At 36.1% G+C, this 25,786-nt stretch overlaps 1 protein-coding gene across 6 annotated transcripts in view; it reads left to right on the plus strand.

Annotated features, from left to right (window-relative positions):
- The window catches only part of CHRM3 (cholinergic receptor muscarinic 3), a 551,777-nt gene that overhangs the window by 159,991 nt on the left and 366,000 nt on the right, over window positions 1-25,786 (plus strand). For 4 of the 6 annotated variants that reach the window (XR_005214600.1, XM_037821924.1, XM_037821914.1 and 1 more), the window contains exon 2: window positions 13,703-13,810. The gene's annotated coding sequence lies outside the window, so the exon portion shown is untranslated. Of the gene's footprint in view, window positions 1-13,702; window positions 13,815-25,786 lie in introns of all 6 variants that reach the window. The other 2 variants (XR_005214601.1, XM_037821920.1) reach the window with 1 other exon arrangement.

A 25,786-nucleotide genomic window follows, 5' to 3' on the forward strand; every position in this document is an offset into this window, starting at 1 on the left:
CTAAAAAAGAAAAACGAAGTGGGAGGACTTACACTCCCTGACTTTGAAGCTTATTATAAAGCCACAGTTGCCAAAACAGCATGGTACTGGCACAAAGATAGACATATAGATCAATGGAATCGAATTGAGAATTCGGAGATAGACCCTCAGATCTATGGCCGACTGATCTTTGATAAGGCCCCCAAAGTCACTGAACTGAGTCATAATGGTCTGTTCAACCAATGGGACTGGGAGAGTTGGATATCCATATCCAAAAGAATGAAAGAGGACCCCTACCTCACACCCTACACAAAAATTAACTCAAAATGGATGAAAGATCTCAATATAAGAGAAAGTACCATAAAACTCCTAGAAGATAATGTAGGAAAACATCTTCAAGACCTTGTATTAGGCGGCCACTTCCTAGACTTTACACCCAAAGCACAAGCAACAAAAGAAAAAATAGATAAATGGGAACTCCTCAAGCTTAGAAGTTTCTGCACCTCAAAGGAATTTCTCAGAAAGGTAAAGAGGCAGCCAACTCAATGGGAAAACATTTTTGGAAACCATGTATCTGACAAAAGACTGATATCTTGCATATATAAAGAAATCCTACAACTCAATGGCAATAGTACAGACGGCCCAATTATAAAATGGGCAAAAGATATGAAAAGACAGTTCTCTGAAGAGGAAATACAAATGGCCAAGAAACACATGAAAAAATGTTCAGCTTCACTAGCTATTAGAGAGATGCAAATTAAGACCACAATGAGATACCATCTCACACCGATTAGAATGGCTGCCATTAAACAAACAGGAAACTACAAATGCTGGAGGGGATGTGGAGAAATTGGAACTCTTATTCATTGTTGGTGGGACTGTATAATGGTTCAGCCACTCTGGAAGTCAGTCTGGCAGTTCCTTAGAAAACTAGATATAGAGTTACCATTCGATCCAGCGATTGCACTTCTCGGTGTATACCCAGAAAATCGGAAAGCAGTGACACGAACAGATATCTGCACACCAATGTTCATAGCAGCATTATTCACAATTGCCAAGAGATGGAAACAACCCAAATGTCCTTCAACAGATGAGTGGATAAATAAAATGTGGTATATACACACGATGGAATACTACGCGGCAGTAAGAAGGAACAACCTCGTGAAACATATGACAACATGGATGAACCTTGAAGACATAATGCTGAGTGAAATAAGCCAGGCACAAAAAGAGAAATATTATATGCTACCACTAATATGAACTTTGAAAAATGTAAAACGAATGGTTTATAATGTAGAATGTAGGGGAACTAGCAATGGAGAGCAATTAAGGAAGGGGGAACAGTAATCCACAAAGAACAGATATGCTATTTAACGTTCTGGGGATGCCCAGGAATGACTATGGTCTGTTAATTTCTGATGGATATAGTAGGAGCAAGTTCACAGAAATGTTGTTATATTATGTAACTTTCTTGGGGTAAAGTGGGAACAGGTTGGAAGTAAAGCAGTTATCTTAGGTTAGTTGTCTTTTTCTTACTCCCTTGTTGTGGTCTCTTTGAACTGTTCTTTTATTGTATGTTTTTCTTTTTTGTTTTTTTTTTTTAATTTTTTTTTCCATACAGTTCATTTAAAAAGGAAAAAAAGGTTAAAAAAAAAAAACAAGGAAAAAAATACGTAGTGCCCCCTTGAGGAGCCTGTGGAGAATGCAGGGGTATTGGCCTACCCCACCTCGATGGTTGCCAACATGACCACAGACATAGGGAACTGGTGGTTTGATGGGTTGAGCCCTCTACCGTAGGTTTTACCCTTGGGAAGACGGTTGCTGCAAAGGAGAGGCTAGGCCTCCCTATATTTGTGCCTAAGAGCCTCCTCCCGAATGCCTCTTTGTTGCTCAGATGTGGCGCTCTCTCTCTAGCTAAGCCAACTTGAAAGGTGAAATCACTGCCCTCCCCACTACGTGGGTTCAGACACCCAGGGGAGTGAATCTCCCTGGCAACGTGGAATATGACTCCCAGGGAGGAATGTAGACCTGGCATCGTGGGATGGAGAACATCTTCTTGACCAAAAGGGGGATGTGAAAGGAAATGAAATAAGCTTCAGTAGCAGAGAGATTCCAAAAGGAGCCGAGAGGTCACTCTGGTGGGCACTCTTACGCACACTTTAGACAACCCTTTTTAGGTTCTAAAGAATTGGGGTAGCTGGTGGTGGATACCTGAAACTATCAAACTACAACCCAGAACCCATGAATCTTGAAGACAGTTGTATAAAAATGTAGCTTCTGAGGGGTGAGAATGGGATTGGGAAAGCCATAAGGACCACACTCCACTTTGTCTAGTTTATGGATGGATGAGTAGAAAAATAGGGGAAGGAAACAAACAAACCAAACAGACAGAGGTACCCAGTGTTCTTTTTTACTTCAATTGCTCTTTTTCACTTTAATTATTATTCTTATTATTTTTGTGTGTGTGCTAATGAAGGTGTCAGGGATTGATTTAGGTGATGAATGTACAACTATGTAATGGTACTGTGAACAATCAAATGTACGATTTGTTTTGTATGACTGCGTGGTATGTGAATCTATCTCAATAAAATGAAGTTAAAAAAAACGTATAGTTGAATTAAATTCTATTCATTTAGCATTGTTTATAAATTAGAACTCTTAAAGAAAAGTGAGGAGGATCTAAGATGGTGGCATAGAGAGGAGTGGAAGCTAAGTAGTTCCCCTGGAACAACTGAAAAAAAAAAAAAAACCGGAAACAGCTAGTAAATAATCCAGAATAACTGCAAGAGGACAGACGTGAACATCCAATCTTCATACACCAATCTGAATTGGGAGGAATGCCCGAGATCACAGCACAAAATTTGTAAGTAAGAACTGGGGATCCAAATTGGGAGACCCCTCCCCCATAGCCCGAGTTACAAAGCCTCGTGGTACCAGAGAGAAGTTTTCTCCCAGTGAGCGAATATAGCTCAGCTGAGCTCCAACTGGGGTTTTAATTAGCGAGTGTGAACTGCTCACTATGAGGTGTGAATCCCCAACAAGTAGACAGAGGCTTTGGGTGACAAGTAACCTTGTAAAGCCAGAGGGTCGCCTCGGACTGGCTCTGTTCCTTTTTCAGCTCAGTGGAGAAAGCCTTGGCCATTTTGATTTTCCAGTTCTGTGACCCAGACAAGGGTGTGGCACAGGCAGAGAAAGACCATTGAAATGCTAATGACCTCCCCCTAAGGCATCCATCTTCTCTAAAGAGGAAAGGGATGGGGCCCAGCTTTACTGCCTGCCTTTCATTCAGAACTTATACCAGTCAAGAATTATAGGTTAATCTTTGCATCAGGCAGACAGCGTCCTTGCACGGCCCGGCAGCCCGGGGCTTCCTTGAGGGACGACGTACACAGCCTTCCCTTAGCAGAGGTCCTGGAAGATCACAGCTGAGAAGGGGGGCCCGCTTGGAAGACCCAAGGATGCTATGTCAATGCCAGTGGTATGTGGGTCAGTGACAGAAAATCTGGGGCAAAACTGAAATGAAGGCTTAGACTCTTGTGGCAGCCTTAAATCTCTGGGAACCTGGGGGATTTGAATATTAAAGCTGCCCTTCCTCCCTGGCCACCCATACACACACCCCACATTCAGAGTGGACACACCCAAACTGAGTTCTCCAACTGAACCCTACAAGAATCATTTCCCCACATACCACAGAGACAGAGTTGGGGATAACTGACTGGAGGCATACAGGTGACTCGCAGATACCATCTGCTGGTTAGTTAGACAAAGTGTACACCAACAAAGAGTGTTTCTGAAAAATTAGATCGGTATCTTTTTTTTTACAACTTGAAAGAACCCTATCAAGCAAAGCAAATGCCAAGAGGCCCAAAACAACAGAAAATCCTAATGCATATGATAAAACCAGACAATATGGAGAATCCAACTCCAAACTCCCAATCAAAATATCGGAAGAAACACAGTAGTTAGCAAAATTGATCAAAGAACTACAATCGAGGAACAAAAACATGGCAAAGGATTTAAAGGACATCAAGAAGACCATGGCCCAGGATATAAGCGACATAAAGAAGACACTAGAAGAGCATAGAGAAGACATTGCAAGAGTAAATAAAAAAATAGAAGATCTCATGGAAATAAAAGAAACTGTTGGCCAATTTGAAAAGACTCCATACAAGATTAGAGGAAGTTGAACAACGTCTCAGTGTCCTAGAAGTCCACAGAACAGAAAATGAAAGAACAAAAGAAAGAATGGAGAAAAAAATTGAAAAAATCAAAGTGGATCTCAGGGATACGATAGATAAAATAAAATGTCCAAACTTAAGACTCATTGGTGTCCAAGAAGGGGAAGAGAAGGGTAAAGGTCTAGAAAGAGTATTCAAAGAAATTGTTGGGGAAAACTTCCCCAACCTTCTACACAATATAAATACACAAAGCATAAATGCCCAGTGAACTCCGAATAGAATAAATCCAAATAAACCCACTCCAAGATGTATTCTGATCAGACTCTCAAATACTGAAGAGAAGGAGCAAGTTCTGAAAGCAGTAAGAGAAAAGCAATTCACCACATACAAAGGAAACAACATAAGACTAAGTTGTGACTACTCAGCAGCCACCATGGAGGCGAGAAGGCAGTGGCATGACATATTTGAAATTCTGAGAGAGAAAAACTTCCAACGAAGAATACTTTATCCAGGAAAACTCTCTTTCAAATTCGAGGGAGAGCTTAAATTTTTCACAAACAAATGTTGAGAGACTTTGCCAATAAAAGACCTGCCCTACTTCAGATTCTAAAGGGAGCCCTACCAACAGAGAAACAAAGAAAGGAGAAGGATATAGAGAATTTTAACAGACATATATAGTACCTTACGTCCCAAAGTACCAGGACACTCATTTTTCTATAGTGATCACAGATCTTTCTCCAGAAGGAACCATAAGCTGGGACATAAAACAAGCCTCAAGAATTTAAAAAAAAAAAAAAAATGAATATACTCAAAGCACATTCTCCAACCACAATGGAATACAAATAGAAGTCAATAATTTTTGAACTGTAACTCCACTATTTACTTCCTACATGATATAAATTACACGAACTCTAATGACAAATCAGTGGTTTTGAACTCAGTGTAAAATATGTAATTTTAGACAACTATATAAGGTGGGGGAATGGAGGAGTATAGGAACATAGTTTATGTGTCCTATTGAAGTGAAGGTGGTATGAAAGAAAAACAAAACTAATATGGATTTAAGAGATTAATTTTAATCCCCACAGCAAACATAAAGAAACTATCAGAGAATGACCATAGAGATGAAAAGTAGAGTTTGGGTTAAGAGAAATGGGGGAAGGGGCAATGGGGAGTTAAGAAATGAGTGTGGAGTTGCTGTTTGAGGTGAAGGGAAATTTCTAGTAATGAATGGTGGGAAAGAGCATTACAGCATTCTAAATGTGATTAATCCCACTAATGGAAGGCTAGGGAGGGGGTGGAATGGGAAGATTTAGGCAGTATATATGTTTCCACAACTGAAAAAAAAAAAAAAGTCTAAATAGATGACAATTGAATGCCAAGGATGAACTTGGATGGGATTGGAGGATAGAGGACAGGTGGCTCAAAGGGACACAGTTGAGACATAAGGTAAAGGAAATATAGAATGTAAGCTTTGTTGCATTGTTGAATCTCTTGTACTTCGTAGCTGTGCTTAATGGGATTTCATGAAATCATGTTCTTATTCATAGGAAGTGTATACATGAATTATAGTGTATGTTCAACGATGTGTGCAGCTAGCTTTCATATGATCAGAAGACAGCAATAGATGATGGATGATGGATAGCAAGGGAGGAAGGGAGGGAAAGAAATAGCGACGTGACAGTATGTTAAAGTTGGTGGATTGAGCTATCGGGGGAGGGGGGTCAGGATATGATGGAATTCTTTGTATGGGGTTAGTATTGTTTTTGCAACTGTTCCTATAACTTTGAATTTATTTCAAAAGAAAAAAAAAAAGAAAAGTGAAGTAGTTAGCACCAATTTTGTCATTCATGTGCCGTTTTGGAATTTCTCGTGTATTTATTATTTTATTGCTATATGTTTAACAATAGAAATGGAAAAACTATACCATCATTTTAACAAATATTCAGCTCAGTACAGAATTCTGAGATTTGAAATGTTTATCTAAGGGCATTTGTTTTAATTATAAAGGATATTTTTAAACAGATAGAACTGTACACAGTTCATGCATACTTTGGCATATAATAGAAAAGCCTTCAAGATGATTAGAACAAATATGTTTTTCAAAAAAGAACAACCCAAAGTCAAAACATTTTCAGGAACATGTTTCAGCAATTCTACTTTATAGCAATATTAAATAAACCTGATAATTTTTTGTTAACACTAGATTTTTTTAAAAAATAGAAAATCTTTTTTGATGTAAACTAAATGGTGTTTATCGTATTTGTGTTATATGTGGATTTGATGCATTCTATGTAATTCCGTTTGTTTTTTCCTAAATACCAGCACATATTTCTTTATGTTGTTTGCCATCTGTGCCTTTCCTAAATGTTTGTTACTAATATACATTGAACTGCACTTAAAAAATTGATGCATCTTTATAAGCAATTATTTGTATGCTAGTGAAACCTGTAAAGAAGAAAACAATGTTCTTATCCTCAGCATGCAGAAATTAGTGTTAATATGTCAATATATTCTTCCCTGTCTTTTCTGCCTACATTACTTTTTTTTCACGCATGTCTTTATTACTCTTCTACCCATACACTGGATAAAGGGGGTGTCAGTCACAAGGTTTCTTAAATCACACAGTCACAAAATAAAAGCTATACAGTTACACAAACATTATCAAAGATCAAGGCTACTGGATTACTGTTCAACATTTTCAGGTATTTCCTCTGGCTACTCTAATACACTAGAAAATAAAAAGAAATATCTATATAATGAGTCAGTAGTCACAATCATTTTTTAAATCCTAACTTCTCAGTTACACCTCCTCCCTTTCATTTGATCGTTCTCTTAATCTTCAGGGATATCTGGGCAATGACCATGCTAATTTCTTCATGCTGTAAAGGGGTGGCAACATTATGGGGTACAGGAATGCAACTGGTTCAGGAATACTGTTGTTTGGGGCTTGGCATACTGTGGCAATTTGCAATGTCTTCTGGAAGTTTGCATAAGAGTGACCTCCAGAAAGACATCTCAATTCTTATTTGAAAACTCTTAGCCACTGAAACTCTATTTTGTTTAACTTCTTTCACCCTTTTGGTCAAGAAGACATTCTCAATCCCATGATGCCAGAGCCAGGCCCATTCATGGGGGTTACAACCCATGTTGCCAGGGAAACTTACACACCCGGGAGTCATGTCCCATGTTGCCAGGGAGATTTACATCCCTGGGAGTCATGTCCCACGTATGGGAGAGGCAGTGAGTTTACCTACCAAGTTGGCTTAGAGAGAGGGCCACATCTGAGCAAAAAAGAGGTTCTCTGGGAGTGACTCTTAGGCATAATTATAAGTAGGCTTAGCTTCGCCATTAAGTTTCATTAGTGTGAGCCTCAAGATCGAGGGCTTGGCTTATTAAATAGAGAGTCCCTAATGCTTGAGAGAATATCAGAAATTCCCCAGGTGGGGAAGTTTAATGGCTCTCATTTTTTTCTGCAGTCCCTCTAGGGACTTTGCATATACTTTTTTTATTTTCTGCCCAAAATATACACTGGAATTTATCAGGGTATTACATTAATCTGTACAGAATAAAAAAGATCTCATTCCCTTCTCTAGGTTCCATGTAATTAGAGTGTTTAAAAAACTGACCAGATAGGTTAAGTTAGATAGTGTGCTACAAGAAATTTAAATTTTGGACAAAATAAACATCTCTTATTTTGGTCTCACACAGAAGTTGAAGTTTTAAAATACAGACAATATCATCCTTTACCCTGTATTCTGATTTACCTAAATTCTAACCAGAGTAACTTCATTCATATCTGTAATTGAAGTCTAACCTCTTTTTCAGGTTCTTTAACAATTGCTGTATGGAGTAATGCTGACTTTCGGGCATCAGACACATACCCAAACTTCCAGGGAACTACAGGATAGACACAGAGAGCACAGCATCTCAGAATTTTAGAGATAACAGTTAAAACTCAGGAATTAGTGTGACTGCTGTAAGAGCTTACAATCTAGGAACCTTTACAGTGAGCCTTATGGAACATTCTGTACTCCTTAATCATTGATTGACAATCTCTGCCCACTTGCTGTCTCCTGATAACCTACACTCTTGAATTTAATTCTCAGAGTTTGCTCATTATAGTTAATACTAGTGAGACCATACAATATTTGTCCTTTTTCTGGCTTATTTCACTCAGCATAATGTCCTCAAGGTTCATTCACCTCATTGCATGCTTCACAACTTCATTCCTTTCTGCAGCCACTCCATATTCCATCATATGTATACACCATAGTTCACCCTTCCACTCATCAGTCAATATACCCTTGAGCCACATCCATCCATTAGCAATCATGAATAACACAGCCATAAAAACCAGTGTGCAAATGTCTGTTCATGCCACTGCTTTCAGTTCTTCCAAGTATATTCCTAGTAACTGGATTGCAGGATCATATGGAAACCCTATACTTAGCCTTCTGTGGAACTGCCACACTGCCCTCCAGATGGGCTTCACCATTCTACTTACCTGCCAACAGTGAACAGGTATATCTCTCTCTCCACATCTTCTTCAGCTCTTGTGTCTTTCTGTTTACACACCATATCATCCATCCTAAGTATACAATCAATGGCTCCAGGTATAATCACATAGTTATGCATTCACCACTGCAATCTATATGAGAACATTTCCATTTCTTCTGCCAAGAAAGAAGGAAAAGAAAAAAAGAAAAAGGAAAAGAAAGAAAGAAAGATCTCATATCCTTCCTTTGTATCCCCTTATTAACATTTATTTTTGGTATATTACTTTATTACAATGAATGAAAGAATATTACAGTATTACTGTTAACTATAGACCCTCATTTGCATTAATTGTATTTTTCCCATATACGTCCCATTTTTAACACCCAGCAATGATGACATATGTTTCTTCTCGCTCAATGTAAAACCTTCTTATGTTTGTACATTTAATCACTGTCATTGTCATTAGGTTTCACTAAGTTTTATGGTCCCAGTTTTTATCCTTCTGGCCTCATACACACCCTTAGCCTTCCTCTTTCAGCTATACTCACAATCAGCTTTGTTGAGAGTACTTAAAATATTGTGCTACCATCACACAATACTGTGCTATCCATTTCTGGATCTATACAATCAATCTTGTAAAACATTCTGTAGACCCTGATATGTGGATACTTTCCAAATATTGTCTCCCATTGAGTAGGCTGCATTTTTACTTTTCTGGAAAAGTCCTTTGATGCACAGAAGTATTCAATTTTGAGGTGATCCCATTTATCTCTTTCTTCTTTTATTGCTTGCCTTTTTGCTGTAAGGTCCAGGAAACTACCTCCTACTACAATATCATTAAATATTTCCCAACATTTTCTTCAAAAAGTTTTACATTCTTAGCTCTAATGTTTAGGACTTTGATCCATTTTGAGTTAATTTTTGTATGAGGTGTGAGATAGAGGTCATCTTTCATTCTTTTAGATATGGATATCCAGTTCTCCAAGCACCATTTGTTGAAGAGGCTGTTCTGTCCCAGTTGAGTGGGCTTGGTAAGGGTCTATTTCTTAAATCTCAGTTCAATTCCATTGATCAGTATATCTATCTTTATGCCAGTACCATGCTGTTTGACCACTGTAGCTTTGTAGTATGCTTTAAAGTCAGGTAGTATGAGACCTCCCACTTCATTCCTCTGTCTCAAGATATTTTTTGCTATCTGAGCGCACCCTGTCCTTCCAAATGAATTTGATTTTTGGTTTTTCTGTTCTGCAAAGTAAGTTGTTAGGATTTTGATTAGTATTGCATTGATTCTATAAATCAATTTGAGTAGAATCAACATCTTAACTGTATTTAGTCTCAATCCATAAATGTTGTATGTCCTTCCATATATTTAGATCTTCCTTGATTTCGTTTGCAATATTTTGTAGTTTTCTGGGTATGAATCTTTTATATCCTTGGTTAAATTTATTCCTAAATATTTGATTTTTTTAGTTGCTTTTGTAAATGGATTTTTTTTTGTTGATTTCCTCCTCAGATTGCTCATTACTAGTGTATAGAGAAAATCAACAAAACCAGAAGAGTTACTGAGTTTTGCATGTTGGTGTTGTATCCAGCCACTTTACTGTATTTGTTTATTAGCTCTAGTAGTTTTACTGTAGATTTTTCAGGATTCTCTACATATAGGGTCATGTCATCTGAGAACAGTATAAGTTTTACTTTTTCCTTTCCAATTGGATGCCCTTCATTTCTTTTTCTTGCCTAGTTACTCTAACTAGAACTTTCAGCACAATGTTGAATAACAATGGTGACAGTGGGCATTCTTATCTTGTTCTAGATCTTAGAGGGAGAGCTTTCTGTCTTTCCTCATTGAATATGATGTTAGCTGTGGGCTTTCATATATTCCCTTTATCATGTTCAGGAAGGTCCCTTCTATTCCTATCCTTTGAAGTGTTTTCATCAAGAAGGGATGCTGATTTTTGTTGAATGCTACTTCTGCATCAACCAAGATGATCATGTGTTTTTTCCCCTTTGATTTATTGATGTGATGTATTACATTAATTGATTTTCTTGCATTGAACCACCTTTGCATACCTGGAATAAAACCCACTTGGTCATGGTGTATAATTCTGTTAATGTGCTGCTGGATTTGATTTGCAGTTATTTTTTGAGGTTTTTGCATCCATTTCCATTAAAGAGATTGGTCTGTAATTTTCTTTTCTTGTAATATCTTTGTCTGGCTTTGGTATTAGGATGATTTTGGTTTCATAGAATGAGTTAGAGAGCCTTCCCTCCTCTTCATTTTTTTTGAAGGGGTTGAGCAGGCTTGGTACTAATTCTCTCTTGTATGCTTAGTGGAATTCACCTCTGATGTCATTTGGTCCAGTACATTTCCTTCTTTGTAGGTTTTTGATGACCAGTTTCTTTTCTTTTGATTGGTTTGTTGAGGTCTCTTCTATTTCTTCTCAAGTTCAATGTTAGTTGTTCATACTTTTCTAGGAAATTGTCCATTTCATCTAGGTTGTCTAGTGGTTAGCATATAATTGCTCATAGAATCCTCTCATTATCTCCTTTATTTCTGTAGGGTCAGTAGTTATGCCCCCGCTCCCATTTTTTATTTTGTCAGCCTAGGTGAGTGTCATTGATTCATTGATTTATTGATTTTCTCAAAGAATCAACTTCTGGTTTTGTTGATTTCCTCTGTTTGTTTTCATGTTCTCAATTTCATTTATTTCTATACCGACATTTGTTCTTTCTTTCCTTCTGTTTGCTTTAGGGTTAGTTTGCTGTTCTTTCTTTAGTTCCTCCAGGTGAGCAGTTAAGTCCTCAATTTTTGCTCTTTCTTTTTTCATATAAGCATTTGGAGCAATAAATTTCCCCTCTCAACACTGTCTTCACTGCATCCCAGAGGTTTTGATATGTTGCGTTCTCATTTTCATTTGCCTCAAGATATTTACTGATTTTTCTTGTAATTTCTTCCTTGACCCACTGGTTGTTTAAGAGTGTGTTGTTTAGCTTCCATATACTTGTGAATTTTCCATCCCTCTTCCTATTATTGATTTCCAGCTTCATTCCATTATGATCTGAGAAAGTGTTTTTAATAATTTTAATCTTTATAAATTTATTAAGACCTGCTTTGTGACCCAACATGTGGTCTAATCTTGAGAATGACCCATGAGCACGTGAGAAAAATTTATGTCTTGCTGTTGTGGGGTGCCATGTTCTGTAAGTATCTGTTAAGTTTCGTTCTTTTATCATATTATTCAAGATCTCTGTTTCCCTTTTGATCTTTTGTCTAGATGTTCTATCCATTGATGAGAGTGGTGTATTGAAGTCACAAGCTCTTATTGTAGAGGTATCTACTTCTCCCTTCAGTGTTGTCAGTGTTTGCCTCATATTTTTGGGGGCACTGTACCTAGATGCATAAATATTTATGATCGTTTTTTCTTCTTGATGAATTGTCCCTTTTATTAAAACATAGTGTCCTCCTTTGTCTCTTTTGTTTTACATTTGAAGTCTTAATTTGTCTGATATTAGTATAGCTGTTCCCACTCTTTTCTGGTTGTTGTTTACATGAAATATCTTTCCAACCTTTCACTTTCAACCTATTTTTGTCCTTCTGTCTAAACTGAGTCTCTTGTTGACATAATATAGATAGATCCTTTTTTTTTTTTATTTGTGGTCCATTCTGCTAATCTATGTCTTTTAATTGGGGAATTTAATCCATTAACATTTAATGTTATTACTGTAAAGGCAGTACTTTCTTCAACCATTTTTCCCTTTGGATTTTATATGTCATTTCTTTTTCTTTTCTCTCTTTTTAACCTGTTACCCTTACTGATAGTCTTCATTTCTAAACTCTTCTCCAAACCTCTCTCTCCTGTCTTTTCCTATCTGCCTGTAATACTCCTCTTAATATTTCTTGTAGAACAGGTATCTTGTTCCCAAACTGTCTCAGTATCTGTTTGTCTGAAAATATTTTAAGCTCTCCCTCATTTTTGAAGGACAGTTTTGCCATATGTAGAATTCTGGTTGGCAATTTTTCTCTTTCAGTATCATAAATATATCATACCACTGCCTTTTCACCTCCAGGGTTTCTGTTGAGAAATCTTCACTTAGTCTTATGGAGCTTCCCTTGCATATGATTGACCATTTATCTCTTGCTGCTTTCAGAATTCTCTCTTTGTAAGGGACAATCTCATTAGTAAGGGTCTTGGAGTAGGTCTATTTGGATCTATTAGGTATGGGGTATGCTGCACTTCTTGTACTTGTAATTTTATGTCATTCATAAAAATTGAGAAATTTTCAGTGATTTTTCCTTAATTATTCTATCTGTCCCTTTTAACATTACTTTTAAAATGTTTTTTTAATTTATTTCCCTTTTTAATTTGATTTTCCTTTTTATGCATTGATAGACAATCATTGTAGAAAAATAGAAAATTTAAATAAGCATAAGGAAGAAGTTACACATAATATTCACTGTGAAGTAGCTACCATTAATATTTTTTACACCTCAAATATTCTTTTCCTTCATATACATTTTTATGAAAATGAATTCCTTTTGTTGAAATTTTACAACTTTTTTAAGAAGTCAATAATTATCATGAACATTTAGGAAAGAAAATATTTTTTAGATGTTTACTATAATTTAAATAATTTTATCATGCTAGGTATTTGTTAGAAATAATACTGCAGAAAAATCCATTATAACTATTTATGTATTTCTTACTGATAAATTTCTAGAAGTATAATTGCTGGATCAGAGGATATTAATTTTGTTATTTCTTATTGATTGATTTATAGCCTTTCAGAAATGTCAGGCCAGTTGGCTACTAAATTTATTTCTTAATCAGATTTAATCAACTTTTACTGACTATATAGTATGTTCCCATCGCTGCTGTAAATATTGTTTGGAAAGTAGAGGTGTGTGATAATAAGGTTCTCCTATTGGATTGCTCATCAATTATCTGTTTTTAAACTTGCAATATTTATACAATATATAATGTCTTGTGTAAATGACAGTAACATTTATTGACTGATTTTGCCATCTTTTTTGTGTATCTATTTAGATATGAAGAATAATGGAATATATTTTGATTACAACTTGCTCTGCGGATCTAGTATTGAATGAACTGTATCAATCACAACATGATGTACAACATCAAAGTTCTTCACTAGTAGGTATTTTCTACTTAATATTTACATGGTTATATATTGCAATTTTTAGCAGAGTTTATATTTGTAATGGAAAAGTATTCATGTTGATGCTATAAAATAAGTCTAGATTTAGTATGTTTATTGACCAACTAATTGCAAAATGAAGGACTACATTAAAATGTTATCTATTTGTGTGTGTGTGTGTGTGTGTGTGTGTTATTATTGTAGTATTTATATATCTATATAGCCTCTCTTTTAATTAGAAAAAAAAAGTCACTGGAAGGTTCATCATCTTCTTGTTCTTTAATGTACAGATCTGGCTAGCCTCAACATAGAACCCAAATTTTGACCTAGTTTAGTATTTTCAAACAGTTCTATTTTATTGCAATTTCATTCAACAGGGTATCTGCTGGGTCTCCACTTAGGTATGCATATTATGGATTTTTGACATATGTTTCAAATTGTATGATATGTATGGTGTAATGGAAAGAGAATTATACTCAATGTCAGAAGGCCTTAATTTTAATTCTAGGTTCAAATTTATCATACTTTTAATTCTTTAATCTATAGGCCTCAGTTTCCTCATCTGCAAAATGAGAGGAATCCAATTCATAGGATTACTTTTAAGGTCAAATGAAGTAATTAAAGTGAAATTATTTATTAACTGTAAAATCCCATAAAAATAGATGGCATCCTCTATGGCCAACTAATATTAGAAACAGGGAGCTGGAAAAAAATTGTTACTGTAATTTTTTTAATTGATTAATGCAGTTTTATATTTTGTAAGTTATTCACCTAAGAGAGAAATGATAAAAATCATGCTTAATTTTAATTCATGACCCAAGTCAATTTTGTGTATTGGAGAAATTATATTTAAATAAAATATGAGGAAAACACTTATTTCTCACTCACACATATGCATACCAATCCCCACCAACCACAAAGAGTACGTTTCTGCTTCTGCTCTCTTACTAGATTTTATTTATTAGTTATTTGCACTTGGAAGAGAAAAGAGACATTAGGTAGTTTACCATGTATAGTTTAATTTCAGGATACAAAAGGAACAATGTAGAAATTAGATCACATAGTGTTCATTCAGCTTAATATAAAATTTAATTTCCTCCGTCACTGAAATCTCATTAGCATCTCATGTGACCATTCTCTTTTGCTAAGAGAATACAGCTGTCTTGTTTAAAATAAAGACTGAAAGTGAAAATCTTAAATAAGTTCAATAATGTAGAAACAGACTCTTCCACAAAAATTAAATAAGTTATTATATCACCAGGCCCATGCAATGAAATTGGTTTGCAGATTATTTCCCAGAAATTAGATGTTTTGATTAAAGGGGTGATGTCTTACTACATGAATAGCATGTTTGTATATAAGTGAAACAAACAACTTAATAAAAGGTGATATATACTCCCTTGCTGATATTGCAGCACAGAACCTAAGTATGCAGGGCCTGGGGTCAGACTAACTGAGATTGCAACCCAATTCTACCGTTTTCCAGTTTTGTAACATTCAACACTTCGTCTAAGCTCTTTGAGCCTTAGGTTACTCATTTGTGTAATGGAGATAATAATAAGGGTAACCACCTCCTGGAATCGATCATTGTGTGGATTACATGAGTTAATATGGTCAAGTGTTTAGGAACACCGTGTGACACTTAGAAAGTAATCGATCAGTACTAGTGATTATTATTCACTGGGTGATTGTGGAATGCAAACCCATTTATTAATTAATTGTGGGACCTAAAGTAAGTTAGAACCTCTTGAAGTCTCAGTTGCTCAGAGGTAAAATGGGAATAATTATAATGTGCCCCCTTCTGCTTTTGTTAGTATGGCTTAACACAGCATTTGGCAATGAATGGTAACTATTATCTTCATTGAAACTTGTAAAGACAAATCACAAATTATTATATAGTGCAATTTTAAAGTAATGTAAATCAAGGATTATCTGAATATGAAAATATCCTTGTCATATCTTATATTTCAGGGATTTTTAAAAATGTGCCCAATTGTAACATTTTTGTGAGATCTAGAATTTCAGAAAAGACAAACAGATAATTGAAATCAAATTAAAAACACAAGCATAACTTGAATATGGTATCCTGATTTGAAAAAAATAAAAATTACAAAAATCCATTGGCTTTTTTTAAGACCTATCCATGGAATATCATAGCAGTGCTTATTTTGCTATGAAGATTGGGCTGTTACCATATTTTTAATGAGCTTTTTATTTTCAGAAAAAAAAAAGGGAAAAGAGAAAGGAGGTGGATATGTAGAACAAGTGTCACAAAGTAATGAATGTAGTATGGGCTTGAATTTCCCTTTTTATAATAATGTGTTCTAAATCAGGTTGTATACTTGTTTTTCTTACGAATAAACTTAAGGTATTGTTTTTGGGGCTTGTATTGGACAAAATTCAGTGGTTACAATGGGTGGAGTTTTTCAAATGAGTCATAATTTGTTCCCAGTGTGGGAGGTACTGATAACTTAGGACGATAACCTCAGCCAAGAGGGTGAGCTCATATATTATGTCCATCTCTCCATTACAGCTGATAGCCTGGCTGATATGTATCACACAGACCAGAAAGCTGAATCTCTCACATGTTAATTATAAACCAATCTGAAACAATGACGGTGTTTAGTTTATGTCCATCTATCTGTCCATCCATAATCTGCAACCAGAGAGTCATTCTAACTTGTTTTTATAATTCAGATTATACGTCATCTAATGCTGTTTGCACACTCCTTTTGATTCTTTCTATTATTTATTTTTGCAGTAGCTTTATCCTTGGTAGAATTTGCCCATGTTGACAGTAGTATTGGTTGAGGGGAGGCTTTTGGGGGTTAAGTGTCTAGTAGTGTTTTCTAGGAAAGAACCTACGTAATGTAGACATGGGAATGTGACCAGGTGGCTGCTGCACTTGATCAGGAGCACCTGGAGAACCTGGGTAAGAGATGACAGTAGTCTTTATTCTGCCCTGTTTCTCCAGAGCCCTGTATTATTCTATAACATTAGTCCTTCATTATGACAAGCATCCACTAGATTTTCATGTTAGGCTTTAGGGTACAATAAAAACGCAAGGTAAAGTCATGGTGTATTTGAATGCCAGCCCTACTGTAGATTCTCATGGTTTCCCACTTATTTTCATGATTTTATGGCCATTATATATTTGTACTGTTGACCTTTAATATTACTTGTGACTTTAGAAGTATCTCCAAAAACTAAAGTGTTCCACTCAATATCGCAATATCAGAGTTTGGAGGAGACATGGGGTATTCAGACCTCAAGCCGAACATTTATGAGTGGACCTTTAAGAATAGTTGGGCTTAGATAGGCCCAAACTTTAATCATAATATAAACATGGTAAGAAGAATAGTGTAAGCCAGGAACAGAGTTATGAATGAGTAGGATGTGTTGTGGGACAAGCAAAAGATGAGTCCTTTAAGCCAAGTGCCTGCTTAAGAGGGACTGGAAGTAGAATTAGATGAGCTGTGAATGTCCAGACAGGTTTATGGGACCATCTCTGGTTTGTCTGCTGTAGATCTCCTCTGTGTCTTTGCCAACCATGCCCCACCTGCAACTGTTCCTGTCTTACCTGAGTGTCAGGACACCATGGGCCTCCATGTACTTGCATATACTGTCCATCTAACAGGAGTTTGTTCAATCAAACTCCTGTTAATCCTTCCAAACTCATTTTATATGCTCTGTCTTCTGTGAAAATTTTTCATAATGTTCTTTTTAAAATTGACTATTCTCTCTCTTTTTTTCCATCTCTTCACTCTGTACATACCTCTATTATAGACCAAATTAATCTGTTTTGCAATAAATCATTCACATAGGCATCTATCCATTACACCGTTGGCTTACTGAGAGCAATCCCTGTTCTATTCAGCATCATATTCCTGGTGTCTAACATGAAAAAAGTTGTTACAGATTAAATTAATGATTGAAACAATTGATAACATCCTTTGTTCTCAGATTGAACAGGAAGAAATTGCAATTGCTTTGTTAAATAAATTTCTTTGAAATGTCTTTCAATATGGATATGAACTTAAACTTGTTATTAATGTAAGCCTGTATAAAGTATAACCAGAAAATGAAAACTGGCAACGTTTGACATGCAATGATATTTATATCGTTTTTAACATTTTTAGCAAAGATAACAGGAGTTTTAAAAATGTATAACCGACTCTATTAACTTCCTTATTAGTTTATCAAGTGTATTATTTTTAGACCAGCATTTCAACAGGGATGAGAAATTATTTGACTTCATGTTAACTGAGGGTAGAATCATAATAAAGCTAACTCCATTCCAATAGTAACTTCCTCCATATGAGTAAGAAAAAAAAAATAAGGAAAATAATTCTTAAGGTTTTATTTTATAATAATTATTATATTTATTTCAATTAATTTTGTCCAACACTCGAGACCTGAATTCATCATGAACTATTAAAAAGTGTGTGTTTGTGTATGTGTGTTTGTGTCTATGTTGTATCCATGAAAGGACCCTACTATTAATCTGAATTGGGAAAGGTGGATAATGTGTATGTTAAAATGTGCTGTGAGTTTGAGCTGCTTTAAAAAAAAAAATAGAGACAAAACCAACCAAACCAAAAAAAGCTCTCTAAGTCAATAAATAAAACCCTAATCACATGACCCTTGAAATGTTATCTGAAATTTATTTTGGTATCTGTATGTCACTCAGAGGAGGACTTTAAATGGTTTAATTTAAAAAGTTATTATTGAATTGTACCGTTTCAACAGGAAAGACTACCGAATTCACTAAAATAGTTTTTGTGTTTTTTTTTTAACACTCTTCACTCTTCTTTATTACTTATCTGACGTCATCATTTACACTGGAGTCAATAGGTACTAACTAGGTAGAGTTGTGTTTTTTTCTTATTTGAATGGGATTTTTTGTGTGTGTGAATTTTAACATATATACATAACAGTGATAACTTTCAAAGTAAGATTTCACAAGTAGTTAGAAAGCAAATTTGAAAGAATGTCATGGGTCACAGTTCCACAACTTCAGCCATTTCCATTGTTGTAAAATGTAACATACCTCCAGAAAGGTGTCATCTCTTGATGCACAGCACAACAAGCAGTCATATAGGTAATTTCAAAAATTGTGATGGGTTACAGTTCCACAGTTTCAGTTCTTTCCTTATTATGCAATACAACGTATATACAGAAGAAAATCTTCAAGGCACAATTCAACAAGCAGCTATAGAGCAAATCCCAAGGGATGCTATAGGCTACAGTTCCACCATGTCATTTACCTCCTTTCAGCCATTCCAACACCCGACATCCAAAAAAATATATATAATTATATAAAGTTTCATTATTCATAGACCTTTATTAAATCTTACCTTCTTTGTTGCTACCCCTTCCTCTCACTTAATCTCTTTCTCCATCCTCAGGGGTATCTAGGCTGTGAGCACCCTAGCTTGTTCATATTGAAAGTGGTTGTCAACAGCATGTGGAAGGGGCTGCATCTGTTAATTGATCTTAAAGAGGCTGTTGCCTCTGGGCTTTAGGACTTGTCTGGTATAGGAACACTCTGGTGGATTTGAGTTTCTGAAAGATAAAACTTAGTGAGTGCATCTTTTATAGAATCTCAGGTAGGGACCTAGGTATTTGGGGCACGCTTTTGGTAAGGGCATGGCATACTGTGGCCATTTGGGATATCTAGCTGGAACTTATGTAAGAGAAACCTCCACAATAGCCTCTCAGTTCTATTTGGGATCTCGCAGCCACTATGAACTCAGCTTGTTACCTTTCTTTTTTTTTTTTCCCCTGTACCTTTTAGTCAAGTAGGCATTTTCAATCCCTCCTGGCAGGCTCATTCCTGGGAATCATGTCCCACGTCACCAGGGAGATTCACTCCCCTGGGAGTCATGTCCATCATGGGGGGTGGGGGAGAGGAGGTTAATGAATTTATTTGCCAAGTTGGGCTTCAAGAGAGAAAGGCCACATCTGAACAGCAAAAGAGGTTCCCTGGAGGTGCCTCTCAGGCATAATTATAGGAGGGCTCAGCCTCCTATTTACAACCGTAAATTTCACAACAGCAAGCCTCAAGTCTAGGGCTTGATATATTAAGTAGTGGGTTCCTAACTTCACTTAATATATATTCTAACCCAAGATAAACAGCCAATTTCTTACATTATCTTCACTTAGTTTAACAATCATCACCATTCTCAACTTTAAACAATTATCATAACATAATACATACCAGAACTCTTACCAGCTGCTAATTATTCATCCCTAGTATTAGTATAGATTGGTAAGATATTCCTATCAAATGCAGTCATTAATACATAATGGGTAGTTTTTCCATACCACTTTGTTGTTAACCCTCTACACCAGTGTGACACCTTATAAGTGTATCATGCTAACACTTATTTAGGTTTGTGGTGCTACTCTGTGGGTTGCATGCCTTTAAACAACTATTTATGAACATTTTCACCTTCAATGAACCATTGATACTTATAATCCCATTAACGAACCATAGTCACACCTGACCATTCCCATACCATTATATTCACCCTCATTGTCATATCTGTACATATTAGATTATCATTCCCCCTTCATTAGCTTCTGACTATCTTTAGGTCCCCTGTATTCTAAATTATAAGACACTTAATTTTACATTTTTCACAGAGTTCATATTAGTGGTAACAAATGATATCTCTCCTTTTGTGTCTGGCTTATTTCACTCAGCATCATGTCTTCAAGGTTCATCCATGTTGTCATATGTTTCACGACCTCATTCCTTCTTACTGCCGCGTAGTATTCCATCATGTGTATATACCACATTTTGTTTATCCACTCATCTGCTGAAAGACATTTGGATTGTTTCCATCTCTTGGCAATTGTGAATAATGCCACTATGAACATTGGTGTGCAAATATCTGTTTGTTTCACTACTTTCAGATCTTCTGGGTATATACTGAGAAGTGAAATTGCTGGATCATAGGGTAACTTGATATTTAGTTTTCTGAGAAACCAACAAACTGTCTTCTAGAGTGACTATACAGTCCCACCAGCAATGAATAAGGGTTCCAATTTCAATACAGCCTCTCCAGCATTTGTAGTTTCCTGTTTGTTTAATGGCAGCCATTCTTACTGGTATGGGATGATATCTCATTGTGGTCTTAATTTGCTTCTCCCTAGTAGCTAGTGAAGATGAACATTTTTTCATGTGTTTTTTAGACAGATGTATTTCCTCTTCAGAGAAATGTCTTTTAATATATTTGCCTGTTTTATAATTGGACTATTTGTACTATTATTATTGAGTTGTACAATATCTTTATATATGCAAGATATCAGTCTCTTGTTGGGTACATGGTTTTCCATTGAGTTGGCTGCCTCTTCACCTTTTTGACAAATTCCTTTGAGGTACAGAAGGTTTTAATTTTGAGGAGTTCCCATTTATCTGTTTTTTCTTTCGTTGCTTGTGCTTTGGGTGTAAGGTCTAAGAAGCAACTTCCTAATACTTGGTCTTGAAGATGTTTCTTCTAGGAGTTTTATGGTACTGTCTCTTATATTTAGGTCTTTGATCCACTTTGAGTTAATTTTTGTATAGGGTGTGAGGTAGGGGTCCTCTTTCATTCTTTTGGATATGGATATCCAGTTCTCTAAGCCCCATTTGTTGAAGGGACTGTTATGTCCCTGTTCAGTGGACTTGGGGACCTTATCACAAATCAGTCAACTGTAGATCTGGCGATCTAATTCCAAATTCTCAATTCAATTCCATTGATCAATATGTCTATCTTTGTACAAATACCATGCTCTTTTGACTACTGTGGCTTTATCATAGGCTGCAAAGTCAAGAGAGTAAGTCCTCCTACTTTGTTTTTCTTTTCTAGAATGTTTTTAGCAATTCGAGTCATCTTTCCCTTCCAAATAAATTTGATAACTAGCTTTTCCAAGTCTGCAAAGCAGGTTGATGGAATTGTGATTGGAATTGCATTGAATCTGTAGATCAGTTTGGGTAGGATGGGCATCTTAACAACATTTAGCCTTCCTATCCATGAACAAGGACTATCTTTCCATCTCTTTAAGTCCCGTTTTATTTCTTTTTGCGAAGTTATGTAATTTTCTGTATAGAGATCTTTTACATCCTTGGTTAAGTTTATTCCTGGGTTCTTGATTTTTTAGTTGCTATTGAGAATGGAATATTTTTCTTGAGTGTCTCTTCAGTTAGGCCATTTCTAGTGTAATGGAACATTACAGACTTATGTGCATTAATCTTGTATCCCTCCACTCTCCTAAATTTATTAGCGCAAGTAGCTGTGTCGTCAATTTCTCAGGGTTTTCCAAATATAAGATCACATCATCTGCAAATAATGACAGTTTTACTTCTTCCTTTCCAATTTGGATGCCTTTCATTTCTTTGTCTTGCCAGATTGCTCTGGCTAGAACTTCCAGCACGATGCTGAATAACAGTGGTGACAGTAGGTATCATTGTCTCATTCCTGATCTTAAAGGAAAGGCTTTCAGTCTCTCACCATTGAGTACATGCTGGCTGTGGGTTTTTCATATATATCCTTTATCATATTGAGGAAGTTTCCTTCAATTCCTACCTTTTGAAGTGTTTTTAATCAAAAAGGATGCTGAATTTTTTCAGATGCTTTTTCCACATCTATTGAGATGATCATTTGATTTTTCCCTTTTGATTTGTTAATGTATTGTATTACATTGATTGATTTTCTTATGTTGAACTACCCTTGCATGCCTGGAATGAACCCCACTTGATCATGGTGTATAATTTTTTTAATGTGTCTTTGGGTTCGATTTGCAAGCATTTTGTTGAGAATTTTTGCATCTATATTCATTAGGGAGTTTGGCCTGTAGTTTTCCTTTCTTGTAGCATCTTTATCTGGTTTTGGTAAGAGAGTAATACTGGTTTCATAAAATGAGTTAGGTAGTGTTCCATTTTCTTAATTTTTTGAAAGAGTTTAAGTAGGATTAGTGTCATTTCTTTTTGGAAAGTGGTAGAATTCCCCCTTTGAAGCAATCTGGCTATGAGCTTTTATTTGTAGGAAGCTTTTTGATGACTGATTGGATCTCTTTTCTTCTAAGTTGGTTCTGTTTCTTCTCTGGTCAGTCTAGGTGGTTCATGTGTTACCAGGAAATTATCCAATTCCTCTAAATTATGTAGTTCATTGGCATATAGTTGTTCATAGTATCCTCTTATGTTTTGTTTTGTTTTTTAATTTTTCAGGATCCACAGTAATGTCTCTACTCTCATATATTATATTATTTGGGTCTTCTGTCTTTTTGACCTTGTCAGACTAGCCTAAGGGTTTGTCAACCTTGTTGATCATCTCAAAGAACCAACTTTTGGTTTTATATATGCTCTCTATTATTTTTTTGTTCTCCATATCATGTATTTCTGCTTTAATCCTTGTTATTTCTTTTCTTCTACTTCCTTTAGGATCATTTTCTAGCTTCTTCAGTTCCATTAGTTCTTTAATTTTAGCTCTTTCTTCTTTTTTAATGTATGCATTTAGAGCTATAAATTTCCCCCTCAGTACCGCCTTCACTGCATCCCATAAATTTTGATATGTTGTATTCTTGTTTTTATTTGTCTCTATATATTTAGCAGTTTCTCTTGCAATTTCTTCTTTCACCCTTTTTTTTTAGGAGTGTGTTGTTTAACCTCCAGATATTTGTAAATGGTTCTAGATCTTTGGTGGCTATTGACTTCTGCTTGCATTCCATTGTGGACAGAGATGTGTTTTGAATAATTTCAATCTTTTTAAATTTATTGAGGCTTGTTTTTTGCCCCAGCATATGATGTATCCTGGTAAAAGTCCCATGAGCACTAAATAAGAATGTATATCCTGGTATTTTAGGATGTAATACTCTATATATGTCTGTTAAGTCTTAATTTGTTTGTCACATTGTTTAGGTTATCAGTTTCCTTATTGGTCCTCTTTATGGTTGATCTATCTATAGGAGAGAATGATGTATTGAAGTCTCCCACAGTTGTTGTGGAAACATCTGTTGCTTCCTTCAATTTTGCCAATGTTTGTCTCATGTACTTTGGAGCACCTTGACTGGGTGCATAAACATTTATAATTGTTATTTCTTCTTGTTGAATTGTCCCTTTTATTGGTATATAGTGTCTTTCTTTATCACTTACGACATCCTTGCACTTAAAGTCTATTTTATCAGAAATTAGTATTTCTACCCCTGCTTTCTTGGCTGTAGCTTGCATGGAGTATTTTTTCCATCCTTTCCCATTCAATTTTTTTTTGTGTAGCTGGGTCTAAGATGAGTCTCTTGTAAACAACATATTGATGGTTCATATTTTTTAATCCACTCTGCCAGTCTATATCTTTTAATTGGGAAGTTTAGTCCATTCGCGTTCAATGTCAGTACTGTGAAGGCAGTTCTTGAATCAGCCATCTTATCCTTTGGTTTTTATTTGTCAGATGTATTTTCTCCCCTCTCTCTTTATTTCCTTTAAGGTACCTTTACTAAAACTCTTCAGTTATGTGTTCTTCTCCAGACCTCTCTCTCCTTTCTTTTTTTCTCAGCCAGTCAAGCTACCTTTAGTATTTCTTGTAGGACAGGTCTCTTGTTAGCAAATTATCTCAGCATTTATTTGTCTGTGAAAGTTTTAAGCTCTCCCTCAATTTTGAAGGAGAACATTGCTGGATAAAGTATTCTTGGTTGGAAATTTTTCTCTCTCAGAATTTTAAATATTCCATGCCACTGCCTTCTCACCTCCATGGTGCCCACTGAGCAGTCAGTACTAAGTCTTATGTTGTTTCCCTTGTATGTGGTGAATCACGTCTCCCTTGCTGCTTTCAGAATTTTCTAATTCTCTTCAGCATTTGACAGTCTGATCAGAATATGTCTTGGAGTGCGTTTATTTGGAGTTCATTGGGCATCTTTGATTTGCATATTTATATTGTTTAGAAGAGTTGGGAAGTTTTCCCCAATAACGTCTTCAAATACTCTTCCTAGCCCTTTACTCTTTATTCCCCTTCAGGAACACCAATGAATTTTATATTTGTGCACTTCTTGTTGTTCATGAGTTCCCTGAGATCCATTTCAAATGTTTCAATTTTTTTCACCATTCATTCTTTTGTGCTTTCACTTTCCAATACCCTATCCTTGAGTTCACTAATTCTTTCCTCTTCCTGTTCAAATCTGGTGTTATGTGTCTCAAGAATCTTTTTAATTTGATCAAGAGTATTTTTTATTTCCATTAGATATGCTATTTTTTAAATGTACTCTTTCAAATTCTTCTTTATGCTCTTCTAGGGTCTTCTTCATGTCCTTTATATCCTGAACTATGATATTGACATTTGCATATACTTCTTTGATTAATTGCTCCAAGTTTGGTATCTCCTCTGGCTTTTTAATTTGGACGTTTGGGTTATCCATATCTTCTAGCTTCTTCATATGCTTTATAATTTTCTGTTGTTTTTGGCCTCTTAGCATTGGCTTATCTTGACAGGGTTTTTTTTTAAGGATATGCAGGCTTATTTGAACATTTATCTATAATTTGGAAGAGCTACAGCTTTGTGGAGTGCACTTTTCCTAACCTACCAGCAGATGGCATCCTGAACCACCTCTTACCTTCAAGGCAGTTCTCCCCAACTTCATCTGTGCAGTGAGTAGGGGTCCAAACTATGGGAAGGTCCAATCAGTGCACCAATTTTCCATGTGCACTGGGGACCACCAGCCCTGTGGTTGGGGGGGGGGGGCAGGCATGCCCTGCACAGTTTGGCAGGGAGTCTGCTCCAGGACACATGGTCCCAGCCATTCCTGGAGCTGCAGGTGGAGTACTCTGAGGCTGCGCAGCTGCCTCACATTCCAGCTCAAATGTCCCACAGTCCCTCTCTGCCATGAGCCCACAGGTCCCTGGGATTGAGGAAGTGCTCCTGGCACTTCCATGCGGCAACCTGGCCCTTAGGCTGTGCACACCACGGTCTTCCATGGAGGAAGAATGGACACTGTCACAA

This window comes from Choloepus didactylus, chromosome 2 (genome assembly GCF_015220235.1).
Source record: "Choloepus didactylus isolate mChoDid1 chromosome 2, mChoDid1.pri, whole genome shotgun sequence".
Taxonomy (NCBI): Eukaryota; Metazoa; Chordata; class Mammalia; order Pilosa; family Megalonychidae; genus Choloepus; species Choloepus didactylus.